Consider the following 14627-nt stretch of genomic DNA (forward strand, 5'->3'; position numbering starts at 1 on the left):
CGCTGTTTTTCTCTGTGAGTCAGGGGATTGCAGATTGTTATTGTTGCTGTTTTTTTTATGTGAGTCAGGGAGTCGGGGATTGTTACTGTTTCTTATCTTTTTCGTACTGATGGTGGGGGAGAGTTGGTGTCTTTTCTTTCATCAACTCTCATGGTCTTTCTGTATTTCAGGACTATCTGGAGAAGACAAGTATCAGAGTTGTACGTGCCTACTTTGACAATATAATGAACCTTTGAACATTTCACCGTTTTCTTTCTCTTGTATTACCAGTCTTGTGATGAATCGATTAAAAGGACTCAAGCAAAACTAAGCAAAGTGTCCAGTTCCACCAAACCACAAATCAAAACCCCTTCCTCCATTGCTACTGAGAAGCCCAAGGCTGAACCACTTTCTCTACAAAGGTAATGTCACTGGGCAATACAGCCTTAGTTGGAAAAAGACTTCTCAGAATATTGGTAGTATCACTGTTTTATAAGTTAAACATAATGGGATGCCTTCTCCCCTATTGAAAGTACTTTTTTTAAAATTAGGTTGCACGTGACTGTTGTTCATTTATTTAGCAGACTTCTTTAAAGAGTAGTACAGTATTTTCTACTGAGGAGGTGGAGCATGAAACAATGACAGTGACTTTTGAAATATTATTTCAGCAATTCTGTTTCTCTCTCTTTAGACACTGCTTCACCTGCTGAATATTTCTGTCATTCTCTTTACATTTCCAGCATCTGTGATATTTTGATTTCTGTTTTCAAAAAGTTTACCTAAATTTCTAGCAGGTTTTCTTTCAATAGTTGATTGTTCCATCCAGTGACATAATTCATTCAATTCTGCAGTTTAATGATAATCTGTAAAATTTGCTGTGCTGTTGAGACTCTGGGATTTGCCTCAGAAATGTTGTGAGTAGCTTACTGTAACGTGCACGGAATCAGGCAGAATTTGTGAAAAGAAAAGCAGTCTACAATGTCGATCTGCGATCCTCTGCTCTGCAAAATTCCAAAGACAATATGATATTTATCTGCCAAGCTCTTAAGCTCAAAATTAGTTTTCTGCTTTTTGTTTTCAGGACTGAATCTGCAAAGAGCTGGAAAGGGTGAAGGATCTAATGTGTCATTGAGTTGCATTGTTAAAAAGGGTACATCTGCATCTCAAAATGTTCTCTCTGTAAACACCTGAGATGACACATTCCAAAAAAATTGATAAAAGGAAGTCTTTTAAGTTGAAAGTTTAGAAGTATAAATACTTTTAAAAATTAGTTGAACAACTAAATTGTGTTTCTAAAAATAAAAAATAAAACTTACCTGCCTATTTCCTAAGCAAAGCTCATAGAACCATAAGAATAAATATGATGGGAACTATATCTGTGATGGTCGAGAAAAGACCTACCCATTCTAATTCCACGTCCTACCTCAGGCTCTGTAGCCCAGTTGATCGCAGCTCTTCAGATATTCATTTACTTTTTAAATATGAGGGGAATTTATACCTTGGAAGTATTTCAGATCCCTCTACCATCCTCTGAGTGAAAATACTTTTAATACTACCAGCAGTTACTATGGACTTCAGTTTTTTTTTAATCCCCCGTTCAGGAAATAAGTCCTTCTCATTTCTGCCATTTAATCCTCCCAACTGTATACATCTCAAGACTAGAAAACAACCCAAACTTATCTAATCTTTCCTCCATAGCTACAGTTTTCCAGGCTTAACAATATCTCTTGTAAGACCGACCTGGAGTCCCACAATCCAGGCTATTCACATGGTTCGGTATTGAAGGATTACTCTACCAATAGAGATGCAATGGTATTCGGAAGCCTGTCTGGTTTTATCAATGTAACAAATAATGTTGTCCTAATTTTAAAAAGAAGTAGGAAGTATTCTTCCTCGAGTTCTTGCCAATGTTTTTCTGGCAACCGACACTTAGAACATTATCTGGTCTGTCATCTCTCCATCACTTCAGTCACTTACAGTTGCCTGGCCCAGATCACTTTATTTTCACTGTGGATTTAGTGTTTATACGTTTTCATCCCCTTCCAGGAAGTCCTTAAAGTTCTGCTTCTTTCTAGACAACAGACCTTATCAGTTCCCCTTCATCACCATCTTTCCTCACCTGGTAGAACTAGTTCTTACTCTCAAGTTTGACTTAGGTTTCTCCCACTTTCTCCAAACTAAAGGTGTAGCCTCGGACAGTTGCATGGGCCCCAATTAAACATGCCTTTTCAGCAGTTATAACTTACAAGTTCAGTATCTCCATTCCAGTACTTGTATCCTGGGAAGATTCCAGCACACATTGCAAAGTAATGAAACCTGTTGCTACTTTCTAGGTGATCTGAATGGATATCATCTGGGAAACAATTGTTATATTGTCAGTATTTATTTTTATGATTTTTTTGATGAGATTAGTTCTTCCTAATGTTAACTTCAGTAAATTAATTTTGTTTTTTAATGAAGAACCAGCTCAAACGCGGTTTGAACATCTTTTTCACAGGATTCGGTGAGGCTGTTGGCAGTTGAGGGTTGTGTGAGCACAGCCCAGCTGCTGCCCCAGGAAGACCTGGAAGCGTTGGTGATGCCGACCCTCCGGCAGGCAGTGGATTGTAAATCCTGGCGTGTTTGCTATATGGTGGCAGACAAATTTTCTGAAGTACGTGTTATTGCTACAGCACAAAGTGCATCTCTTTGGTATGATGATATGGTGCATTTATGTTTTAAAACTAGTCTTTAGGTTTTCTGTTCCAGCTCGAATCCCTTCTGATTCTGTCAAAAGCCATGAAAACACAATTAGTTCCTCTAATAACAGCAACACACATCAAAGTTGCTGGTGAACGCAGCAGGCCAGGCAGCATCTCCAGGAAGAGGTGCAGTCGGCGTTTCAGGCCAAGACCCTTCGTCAGGACTAGCTGAAGGAAGAGTGAGTAAGGGATTTGAAATTTAGAGGGGGAGTGGGAGATCCAAAATGATAGGAGAAGACAGGAGGGGGAAGGGATGGAGCCAAGAGCTGGACAGGTGTTAGACGAAAGGTAATACGAGAGGATCATGGGACAGGAGGTCCGGGAAGAAAGACAAGCCAGCGGGGGGGCGGGGTCCCAGAGGATGGGCAAGGGGTATATTCAGAGGGTGGCCACACATTTTAATTCCACATCCCATTCCCATTCTGACATGTCTATCCATGGCCTCCTCTACTGTAAAGATGAAGCCACACTCAGGTTGGAGGAACAACACCTTATATTCCGTCTGAGTAGCCTCCAACCTGATGGCGTGAACATCGACTTCTCTAACTTCCGCTAATGCCCCACCTCCCCCTCATACCCCATCTGTTACTTATTTTTATACATACATTCTTTCTCTCACTCTCCTTTTTCTCCCTCTGTCCCTCTGAATATACCCCTTGCCCATCCTCTGGGTCCCCCCCCTTGTCTTTCTTCCCGGACCTCCTGTCCCATGATCCTCTCATATCCCTTTTGCCTATCACCTGTCCAGTTCTTGGCTCCATCCCTCCCGCTCTTGTCTTCTCCTATCATTTTGGATCTCCCCCTCCCCCTCCAACTTTCAAATCCCTTACTCACTCTTCCTTCAGTTAGCCCTGACTAAAGGTTTCGGCCTGAAACGTCGACTGCATCTCCTCCTAGAGATGCTGCCTGGCCTGCTGCGTTCACCAGCAACTTTGATGTGTGTTGCTTTGATTTCCAGCATCTGCAGAATTCCTGTTGTTTTAGTTCCTCTAATATAGTTTTAAAAAAATCATTAAGTCAAGCACCTGTGTATTTTTAATATAAAAGCTATTTGACTGACATGCCAAAAGGTGCTGAGATTTTTTTTTCCAGATTCATTTAATTATCTTGTTTTTAAACATGGATGTGAAATAGAACAAAGTTGGTCTGAATTGAGCTCAGATCTTTTTCAGTGTATCTGAAGGATAATCCTGTGACAAGGGTTTAGAACAAACTTGTTGGCCTAGTGCCAGGGATCTGGGGATTCAGCACGTGCACAGGTTGATGACACTGATATTTTTTACTTTTGACTGGAGGAAGTTAAGAGGAACTTCAGTTCTGTTTAAAAATGAGCCGAAAGGTCGAAAAGCGAGTAGTAAGCTTAAACAAATTTTCAAAAAAGCCTGAGGAGTAATGGGACTAAAAGGATACAGTCACATGGGCTTTCACTGCAGCTATCTTTTGGTTGTCCAAACATATCCCTGTACACACCTTCGCCTTCCTCTCCCTGGCATCAATAATATCAGGGCTGCTTCATACTCTCGTGTGGAGCCCAACATTTTCATCACCTTTGTCACCAACTTTTATCTTGCCGCAGAGTTACCTGGATTTACAAATTTATTCTGACACTTCGCTTCCTTTTCTGAATCTCCAACAGCCTCTCATTGAGATCTTCTGCAAACTCTCCAACTCTTTCATCTATCTCCTCCACGAAGGGTGCTATTTCCTTACTTTCACCTCATCCCAGTATCAGGTTTAATATCACTGGCATACGTTGTGAAATTTGGTTGTTTTATGCCAGCAGTACAAAGCAGTATATAATTTTAAAATATTACTATATATATTAAATGTGTAGATATTTAAAAATTACTGAGGTAGTGTCCATGGGTTGATTGTGCATTCGGAAATCTGATGGCAGAGGAGAAGAAGCTGTTCCTGAAATATTGAGTGTGCCACCTGTACCCCCACCTTGATGGTAGCAAAGAGAAGAGGGCATATCTTGGGTGATGGGGCCCTTAATAGATGCCCCCTTTTTGATGCATTGCCTTTTGAAAGCGTCTGGATGCCAGACAGGCTAATGCCTGTGATGGAACTGGCTGATTTTATAACGACTTGCAGCCTTTTCTGATCCTGTGTCGTGTTCCCTCCATACCAGACAGCAATGCAACCAGTTAGAACATTCTCCGTGGTACACCTCTAGAAACTTGAGAGTGTCTTTGATGACCTGCCAATTCTCCTCAAACTCTGAATGAAATGTAGCCACTTCTGTGCGTTTTTTTTTGTAATTGCATTGATATGTTGGGCCCAGGACGATCCTCAGAGACTTTGACACTCAGGAACTTGAAACTACTCACCCTTTCCACAGTCCCCTTGATTGGGACTGATGTATGTTCCCTTGACTTCCCTTTCCTGACGTCCGCAATCAGTTCCTTGGTTTTACTGTCATTGTGGTAAATTTTGTGATGTAGTGCATTAATTAAATGCTGCTTAAAGCTTTTGATGGACTGGACCTTGCTGGTTCCTTCCCACTGCTGACTTCACACAGACCAGGTATGGTGTAGGGAGGTGGTGATTCAACTTCACCTTCCTGTGGTCCACAATCAGTTCCTTGGTCTGACTGACAAGTGCCAGATTGTTGCCACACCACTCAACCAGCTGATCTATCTCACTCCTCTTCGGCTCCTTGTCACCATCTGAAATTCTGCCAACAATAGTTGTGTCATCGGCAGATTTATAGCCCTTAAGAGCAGTCTCGGCCTGAAAGATCGACTGTTTATTTCATTTCCATAGATGCTGCCTGGCCTGCTGAGTTCCTCCAGTATTTTGTGCTGGGTTTCCAGCATCTGCAGAATCTCCTGTGTGTTTATAGTTTTTGAACCAGATGGTCTTTGTTCTCAGTATAAAACTTGTTGCCTCAGGCTTCCTCCTGGTGCTCCGGTTTCCTCACACAGTCCAAAAGCATTCCGGTTAGTATGTTAAAGGGTCATTGTAGATTGTTGCACAAGTTGGTGGCTTACTGGCGGTGCAGTTTGAAGGGCCGGAACAGCTTGTTGCGTTCTGTGTCTCCAATTAAATCTATGCCCTTTAGTCTTAGACTTTCCCAGCCTGGGAAAACACTCGGATCTATTGAAATCAACGTGCTTTTCTCACCGCAGTGTAATCCAAATCTTCAAGGTAAGGCACATTGCCTACATAGGTTAATTGCAAACAATAACAATCAGGTTAATATTATTTAACAATCAAGAAACATTGTTTAATGATTAAATAACATTATTTAGTTGTTTTTTTGACCTGAGAAACTGGCTGATTACAATTGCCCACGTTGTTGTCTGTGTACCATACTTTCGAATTCAGAGCCATCAACGACAATATTTTCTCAACTTTGCCTTTCTTTAAAAATTTAAAATTCCGTCTCTTAAGGCCAGAAAATTCCGGTCCCACCCCAAGGCATTGAGATTAAATCTTTCTGTTCTCTATGAGTGTAAAATCTGTACTGAAGCAGCTGGTTTATCTGTGGATATATTATCAAGGATAGATCATTACAGCTGTAGACACCAACAGAATCAACAAACTCATTCGTAAGGCCAGTGGTGTTGTGGGGATGGAACTGGACTCTCTCACGGTGGTGTCTGAAAAGAGGATGCTGTCTAAGTTGCATGCCATCTTGGTCAATGTCTGCCATCCACTACATAATGTACTGGGTGGGCACAGGAGTACATTCAGCCAGAAACTCATTCCACCAAGATGCAGCACAGAACATCATAGGAAGTCATTCCTGCCTGTGGCCATCAAACTTTACAACTCCTCCCTTGGGTCAGACACCCTGAACCAGTAGGCTTGTCCTGGACTTATTTCATAATTTACTGGCATAATTTACATATTACTATTTAACTATTTATGGTTCTATTACTATTTATTATTTATGGTGCAACTGTAATGAAAACCAATTTCCCCTGGGATCAATTAAGTATGACTATGACTGTGACTATGTTTTACCTGGGTAACACTAAAGAATACTACTTCTAAATGGACATCATTTATCTAACCATTCCCTTTTTCTCCCCTCTCATTTATTTCTTTACCAGAGCATGAGGTATCCAATCATTGATAAACATCTGAACACAACGGCAACATTTCTCTGGGTTTCTTTCCTCTTACCCCATGGCTTCACGTGACCCTGATTGCAGGTGGGGGGGTGGGGTTGGCTAAGCAGGTGCTACACCTTGCCCAAGGGTGACCTGCAGGCTAGCGGAGGGAAGGAACGCCTTACACCTCTCTTGGTAGAGATGTATTTCCACCCCGCCACCCATGATAAAATTACATAATTCAAAACTGTAAACCTGATCGAAAATTAAAGCAAATTACAGATGGACCGGTGTTCAAAAGGACACAGAAAACACAGCCATTTTGTCAGCTTAGGATTGTTACCCTTGGAACAGGCAAAGACTTTATATTGTTTGTCTTTATAAGATAACTAACCCGTGTTCAAAAATAAGCTCTATGTAAGGTAACACACAAAAATGCTGCAGGAACTCAGCAGGTCAGGCTGCATCTAAGGAAGTGAATAAACAGTCGACGTTGTGGGCCGAGACCCTTCATCAGGACTGGAAAGGAAGGGGGAAGATGCCAGAACAAGAACGTCGGTGGGGGGTGGGAAGAGGAGAAGGGGAATATTCTAGAAAGTGATAGTTGAAGGAAAGTTCATGGGAAAGGGTTCACACAAAATGCAGGAGGAACTCAGCAGGTCAGACAGCATCTATTGAAGTGAATAAACAGTCACATTTTGGGCCAAGACCTTTCATCAGGACTGGAAAGGAAGGGGGAATATGCCAGAACAAGATAAGGGTTGCCAGAGCACTTGTGAAATTGGCACCAACCCATTATTGGAAAACAATTGCATTATACTGGTACAGAGTTTATTGTATTTATAATGTTCTGCTATCATTGCTAATGACAAACCATAACAAAAGGCACTTTCTATGCTCAAGACCACATATAAACTAATCTTGCAGTGAAGTCCGTAGCTAAAGTACAGTTCAGATTTTCAATTTTGAAGTTGCTATTTTCAGAGTACATACAGGTTTCCCCCGCCATTCGAAGGTAGAGCGTTCCTATGAAACGGTTCGTAAGCCGAAATGTAGTAAAGCGAAGAAACAATTACCATTTATTTATTTGGGAAAATTTTGTGAGCGTTTGCTAACCCAAAAATAGCCACCAAATTATGCCAAATAACACATAAAACCTAAAATAACAGTAACATATAGTAAAAACAGGAATGATATGATAAACACACAGCCTATATAAAGTAGAAATACCTTTCCACAATCATTGCCGGCAGTGTTCTCCGTAGCAAAAATCTCACGCAAGCGCCATCGGCAGGAAATCTCACGCAAGTGCTGTTGGCAAAAACACTCTCTCCACTAACCTTTAAGCTATGAAGCTGCCAAATCATACCAAATAACACATAAAAATACACAGCCGATACAAAGGAGAAATAATGTATGTACAGTGTAGTATTACTTACCAGAATCGGGAAGGCAGCGCCGAGCACACTGATGATGGTGTGTTAGGTTGAGTCAGAGTTTGGATGGTGCAGTGGCCCCCACCCTCCAATCTGCAGAGCGATACATTGCTGCGAAGCAGGCAGGAATGCAGCAGTAGCCGGGAGGCACACAGCACATCTTTAAGAAAAAAGCCGAAATAAACAAGCTAATTAATTAGGTGCCGCCCGACATGTAACTGTTGGCCCAGATCAGTGCCGATTTCCGATTGCGTCATCTCTGATCTGGGCCGGCAATTACGTGTTGCTGGCACCTAATTAATTAGCTTGTTTATTTCGGCTTCTTTCTTAAAGATGTGCTGTGTGCCTCCCGGCTACCGTTGCATTCTCCACAAATCGATATCTGTCCGTGGCCTGGGGGTTGGGGTGGTGGGATACTGGGGTGTCATCTCATCATCGTCTGTTTCCATTAGAGCGGGCAGCTCATCTTCTACCTCTGCCCGCCTCGGTGTCGAAGGTCGAGGTTCGTCGTCTGCTGTGGCTGATGTGGAAGGCTTGCTTGACTGCTGAGCCCTGCGCACTTTTCTATCACACAGTTCTTTGTAAGGACTCAAACCATCCTGCAAATATCTCCTAAACCGACGTACCCTTTCAAAATTAAAGTCGTACTTTATCATTACTCATTCGGTTTCCATTGTTATCCTTTTCTCTTCCAATTGCATCAGGTCTTCATCTGTCAGTTCTTGGTCATGGGATGCCAAAACCTCTTCAACATCATGTCCGTCAGCTTCCACAAGCCAAACTCACGTTGTTCTTACTTCGTTCACCACCATCGAAACGCTTAATTATGTCTAGTTTTACACTAAGTGTAACACCCTTACGAGCTCTTTCAGGCTTTTCCGATACCTTAGAACTCATCTTGCAAATGGCTGCTCACAGGCTCGTGTTTAAGCAATGCCATTCCGAATCCGGGGGAGAGCAGCTACTCAGATCGTGTGCTGCCTTTTATCGACTGCTGCCTTTTATCGCCCGCTGATTTTTTTTTCTTAACAGTGAAAACGCCTTCTGAAAGCGAAAACAGGGTACTAATCTAGGTCTTTCGTAACAGTGAGGTTACCACACACAACCCTGAGATTCATTTTCCTGTGGGCATACTCAGCAATTTCTATAGAATAGTAACTGAACAGGATCAATAAAAGATAAAGTACAAATGCAAATATAAATAAATAGCAATAAATAACAAGAGTATGAAATAACAAGATAAAGAGTAATTAAAGTAAGATCATTGGTTGTGGGAACATCTCAATCGAATGAGTGTACTTATCCCCTGTTGTTCAAGAACCTGATGGTTGAGGGTTAGTAACTGTTCTTGAACCTGGTGGTATGGGTCCTGAGGCTCCTGCACCTTCTACCTGATGATTGAGAGGTAGTAACTGTTCTTGAACCTGGTGGTGAGGGTCCTGAGGCTCCTGCACCTTCTACCTGATGGCAGCAGCGAGACGAGTGTGGAAAAGAAAGATGGTGTTGTCTTTGTGATTCCTCTGTTCACGTGTTAATGCACAGATTGCTGCTATTGAAACCCGCTCTATCTTTGTTACTCATTTACTTTCTCTTGCCTTTAAAGCTTCAGAAAACCGTGGGTCCTGAAATTGCGGAAAATGATCTGGTTCCTGCTTTCCAAAACCTGTTGAAAGATTGGGAGGCTGAAGTGCGAGCAGCTGGGGCCAACAAAGTTAAAGGTTGGTTGGGAATTCTCATTCTTGTCTTTTCCATCCGGTTTAAGATGTTGTTGGTGAAGCACCGTGACAACTTTCTGGCAGCAGAAACAACTATCAATTACTTTACTAATAGACTCTTGTTCTGGGCAATGACACTGCAATCTGTGCCTGTAACTTTCCTAGTGGAGACGAGCCTTTGATCCAGCTGTACAACCTGGCATTTTGCACCAGATACAATAGGTGATCCCAACAGACTCACGGGTGAAGTGTCTCCTGGCATGGAAGGGCTGTTTGAGGCCCTGAATGGTAGTGAGGAAGGAGGTGTAGGGGCAGGTGTGGCCCTTGTTCCGCTTGCAAGGATAAGCGCCAGGAGGGAGATCAGTGGGGAGGGATGAGTGGACAAGGGAGTCGTGTAGGGAGTGATTCCTACGGAAAGATGTGCTTGGTGGTGGGCTCCCTTTGGAGATAGCAGAAGTTGCAGAGAGTTACGTGCGGGATGCAGAGGCTTGTGTGGTGATAGGTGAGGACAAGAGAAACCCTATCCCTCGTGTGGCAGCAGGTGGAAGGGTTGAGGGTGATTTGTGCAATGTGGTTGAGGGCTGTGTTGATAGTGGAGGAAAGGAAACCCTTTTTTTTGAAGAAGGAGGATATCTCAGTTGTTCTGGAATGAAAAGCTTCATTCTGGGAGCAGATGCAGTGGAGATGGAGGACTGAGGCTAGAGAATGGCAATTTTGCAAGTGATAGGGTGGGAAGATGACTTTTCCAGAGAGCTGTGAGAGTCAGTGGGTTTGTAAAGAGTATCAGTAGATAAACTGTCTCCAAAGATGGAGACAGAGATCGAGAAAGGGGAGAGAGGTGTCAGAAATGGGCCAGTTGAGGGCAGTGTGGAAATTGGAGAAAGTTGAGGAAATTGATGAGCTCAGCATGGGTGCTGGAAGCAGGACCAATGCAGTTATCTTTGTAGCGTAGGAAGAGTTGTGGAGTGATGCCTGTTTAGGTTCGAAACATGGACTGTTCCACGACTGTTAACTCTTTTCCGTAGCTGTTGCTTGGCCTGCTGAGTTCCTTCAGCATTTTCTGGGTATTACTTTGGATTTCCTACATCTGCAGATTTTCTCATCTTCAATGAAGAGTTCAGCAGTTCCCCAACCAATGGATCTGATCAAAGTTCTGCCACCCTGGTTCACACAGTCGTGATGGTGATAGGTTAGCTAACATGAGGACACTTTTCCAGTAAAGATCCCCACCTTCAATTAAACCAGAGCCTGGAATGAACTTTGTGAAACTATATTCAACTGGAAGAACTGAGTGAATGATGCATCTGTGCTTCCTCCCAAAGTCCTCACTGTTATAATGGTAGTTTTCAGCCAAATCAAAGAATGAGCAAGTAGCAGGAACAGCAATAATAATGAAAATGGGTAACCTCCGATGTGCCGTGCTTAAAGTTGCACTTCAGAACTAAATGCCTAGCATGCCAAGCGTATCCAGTACAGGTCTGTCAGTGGCAACTACATGTCCCTAGTTACATTCTATCCACCAAAAACAGAGTATATCCGATCTGGCTAATTACTGTCCAATCATAAAAGTAATGGGAGGTGTCACCAACAGTGCTCTTAAGGGGCATTTGCTCTTCAGTAATCTGTTCCCCCATGCCCATTTTGACTTTCCATGGTCAGAGTTAGTGCAGTATTTACAGGTGATTTGAGTGACTGCCTTTAATGAGGCTGTATTTGACAGGGTGTGGGATTAAATAGCCCAAATCAAATTGAACTCTGGAAATCAACGTGAAAACTACACTGGCAAGATTTGTACCACACAAAGGAAAAGGTTTAAAAGCAGTGGTCAGTGAGTTCTAGCTTTGGTTAGTGAAATGTTGCATGTAATCTATTTTGCAGCAAGTGTTTCTCTGCCTATTGATGCAATGCTCACCATTAGCTTCCATTTTTTTAAAATCTGATTTTATATTTAAATTGTTTCCTGATGTTTCCCTGCTTATGATCTCAATGAGTCCACAACTGTATTTGCTGTTGAGAGTGTGAGCCACGTCTCCAACGAGGCCGTGACTCTGGCCGGTCAGTGTCCGACGAGGTTGGGGCTTTATGTGCGTAATTGGTATTTTGGGGGATATCAGTATTTCTTTCCTTCCCTGTTTGCCCTTCATCTGTCGGCTTACTGGGCCAATTAAGAAGACATTTAAGAGTCTATTGCTTTGCTCAGCTGTGTGTTAGTAGTACTCTGAGCTTTAAGAGTGCATTTAGTGAGTTATGGATCTGATTGCACTGTACAGTGACAGCTTTTGATTATATTTACAGGAGAATGGTACCAGGAGGACAGTGTCAAAATCAAAATGCATTTCCTGCCACTGGGGATCTCAGGACATGTGTGATAAACAAAACAAAATGGTATGTGAGAGTTTCCATTTAATTCTTGCAGCTATTACTGCATTGAAGCAGGTGGATTTTAATTGGAAATTTAAGCTTCAAGTAGCAATAAATGGATAGAAACTAAGTAAAATTGTTAGTTGATTTCACCCTGCTGAGATATGTATTTTGAGTGATAAATAATTGGTTGAATTGGAAGCTACTACCTATTATAACATTGATTTCATTGCATCCCTAACAGAGAAAGTATCTGAGCAGAGTGATATTGAGGGCAGGATTCATGCACTGAAAGATGATCTGAGGAAACATAAATCTGTTGTAAACAAATTGAAGAAAGAGCAGAAGCTTCGGAAGGAGAGATTGAAGGCAGAGGAGGCCAGTCTCATTAAAGAGCTAAGGGTAAGATTATCGTCGTACCTTCTTACCTTGACTGCCCTGCCAGTCTTTGATGAGGGCAATAAGAAAGTTGTATGTATATACTACTCCAAAATCAATTTGCTCTCCACAATATTCATTGTTTAACTTGGAAAATTGTTGAGGAAATTAAGTAACATATAAAGTTTGCTGGTGAACGTTTATGTGTGTTGCTTGAAATTCCAGCATGTGCAGATTTCCTGGTGTTTGAGGAAATTAAGTATATGATTATTCAAAGGACTTGATCTACCTTTATTCTTTTTGTTTCTGTTTCATTGTTGGAAAATCCTTTATATCACCCTCAACTCATTGCTATATTGCTTCTGACTTCCAAAGGTCTTTGAAATGTATGCAGCATTCAATAGTGTGTTCGGTTGTCTCTCCTCAATTGCTGCTATTCTCCTGCTTTGTATCTGCTATGTTAAAGCAGCAGGAGGCAATGCTTTCTGAAAGTTTGGAGAAATCTGGATTGTTGCAGTCTTTACAATTTATTTTTTACAGCATTTAGCCAAATTGATTTGCCATCCTCTGAATATTTTCAGTTGTCAGCCTTGATTAATTGACCAACTAAAATTGGATTTATTAAGTTGAAAATGCTTTTGCTGATTTGTTGAGTTTGCAGCCACTGCCTTCGTATGCCGATGGAAAGCTGTTTCCAATATTCTGAGACATATGTGAATTTTGGACTGTACTTCATATTGGTTTCCTTCAGGTTTTTGGTGTTTTGTTAATTGTGGCTGGTTGGTGGGTGGGTGAGCTGTAAATATTTTGTGTGTAAGGTGGGGGTTGGGGGTTTTGATGTTACTGTCATTGGTCTGTTTTGCAGGTGAGGGGGTCGGGGATTGTTATTGTAATTTTTTTTCCTGTGGGGGAGCAGTGTGGATTTAATGCCATTGTCTCTGCTTTTTCTGCAAGTGAGCAGGTCAGGGATTGTTATTGTCGCTGTTTTTCTCTGTGAGTCAGGGGATTGCAGATTGTTATTGTCGCTGTTTTTCTCTGTGAGTCAGGGAGTCAGGGATTGTTATTGTTTCTTTTCTTTTTCATACTGATGGTGGGGGAGAGTTGGTGTCTTTCATCAACTCTCATGGTCTTTCTGTATTTCAGGACTATCTGGAGAAGACAAATATCAGAGTTGTACGTGCATACTTTGACAATAAAATGAACCTTTGAACATTTCACCGTTTTCTTTCTCTTGTATTACCAGTCCTGTGATGAATCGATTAAAAGGACTCCAGCAAAACTAAGCAAAGTGTCCAGTTCCACCAAACCACAAATCAAAACCCCTTCCTCCATTGCTGCTGAGAAGCCCAAGGTTAAACCACTTTCTCTACAAAGGTAATGTCACTGGGCAATACAGCCTTAGTTGGAAAAGGACTTCTCAGAATATTGGTAGTGTCACTGTTTTATAAGTTAAACATAATGGGATGCCTTCTCCCCTATTGAAAGTACTTTTTTTAAAATTAGGTTGCACGTGACTGTTGTTCATTTATTTAGCAGACTTCTTTAAAGAGTAGTACAGTACTTTCTCCTGAGGAGGTGGAGCATGAAACAATGACAGTGACTTTTGAAATATTATTTCAGCAATTCTGTTTCTCTCTTTTTAGACACTGCTTCACCTGCTGAATATTTTGTCATTCTCTTTACATTTCCAGCATCTGTGATATTTTGATTTCTGTTTTCAAAAAGTTTACCTAAATTTCTAGCAGGTTTTCTTTCAATAGCTGATTGTTCCATCCAGTGACATAATTCATTGTATTCTGCAGTTTAATGATAAACTGTAAAATTTGCTGTGCTTCTGAGACTGTGGGATTTGGCTCAGAAATGTTGTGAGTAGCTTGCTGTAACACGCACGGAATCAGGCAGAATTTGTGAAAAGAAAAGCAGTCTACAATGTCGATCTGCGATCCTTTGTCA

The 14627-nt window shown here is 41.7% G+C and overlaps 1 long non-coding RNA gene across 1 annotated transcript; it reads left to right on the plus strand.

The window, feature by feature from the left end:
- The first annotated feature begins 2483 nt into the window (after window positions 1–2483).
- Window positions 2484–9939, plus strand: LOC140204473 (uncharacterized). The gene is made up of 2 exons (XR_011887634.1): window positions 2484–2632; window positions 9824–9939. It is a non-coding gene; the product is annotated as an uncharacterized lncRNA (long non-coding RNA).
- Window positions 9940–14627: the final 4688 nt, after the last annotated feature.

The sequence above is a fragment of the Mobula birostris genome, chromosome 10, assembly GCF_030028105.1.
Source record: "Mobula birostris isolate sMobBir1 chromosome 10, sMobBir1.hap1, whole genome shotgun sequence".
NCBI classification, from domain to species: domain Eukaryota; kingdom Metazoa; phylum Chordata; class Chondrichthyes; order Myliobatiformes; family Myliobatidae; genus Mobula; species Mobula birostris.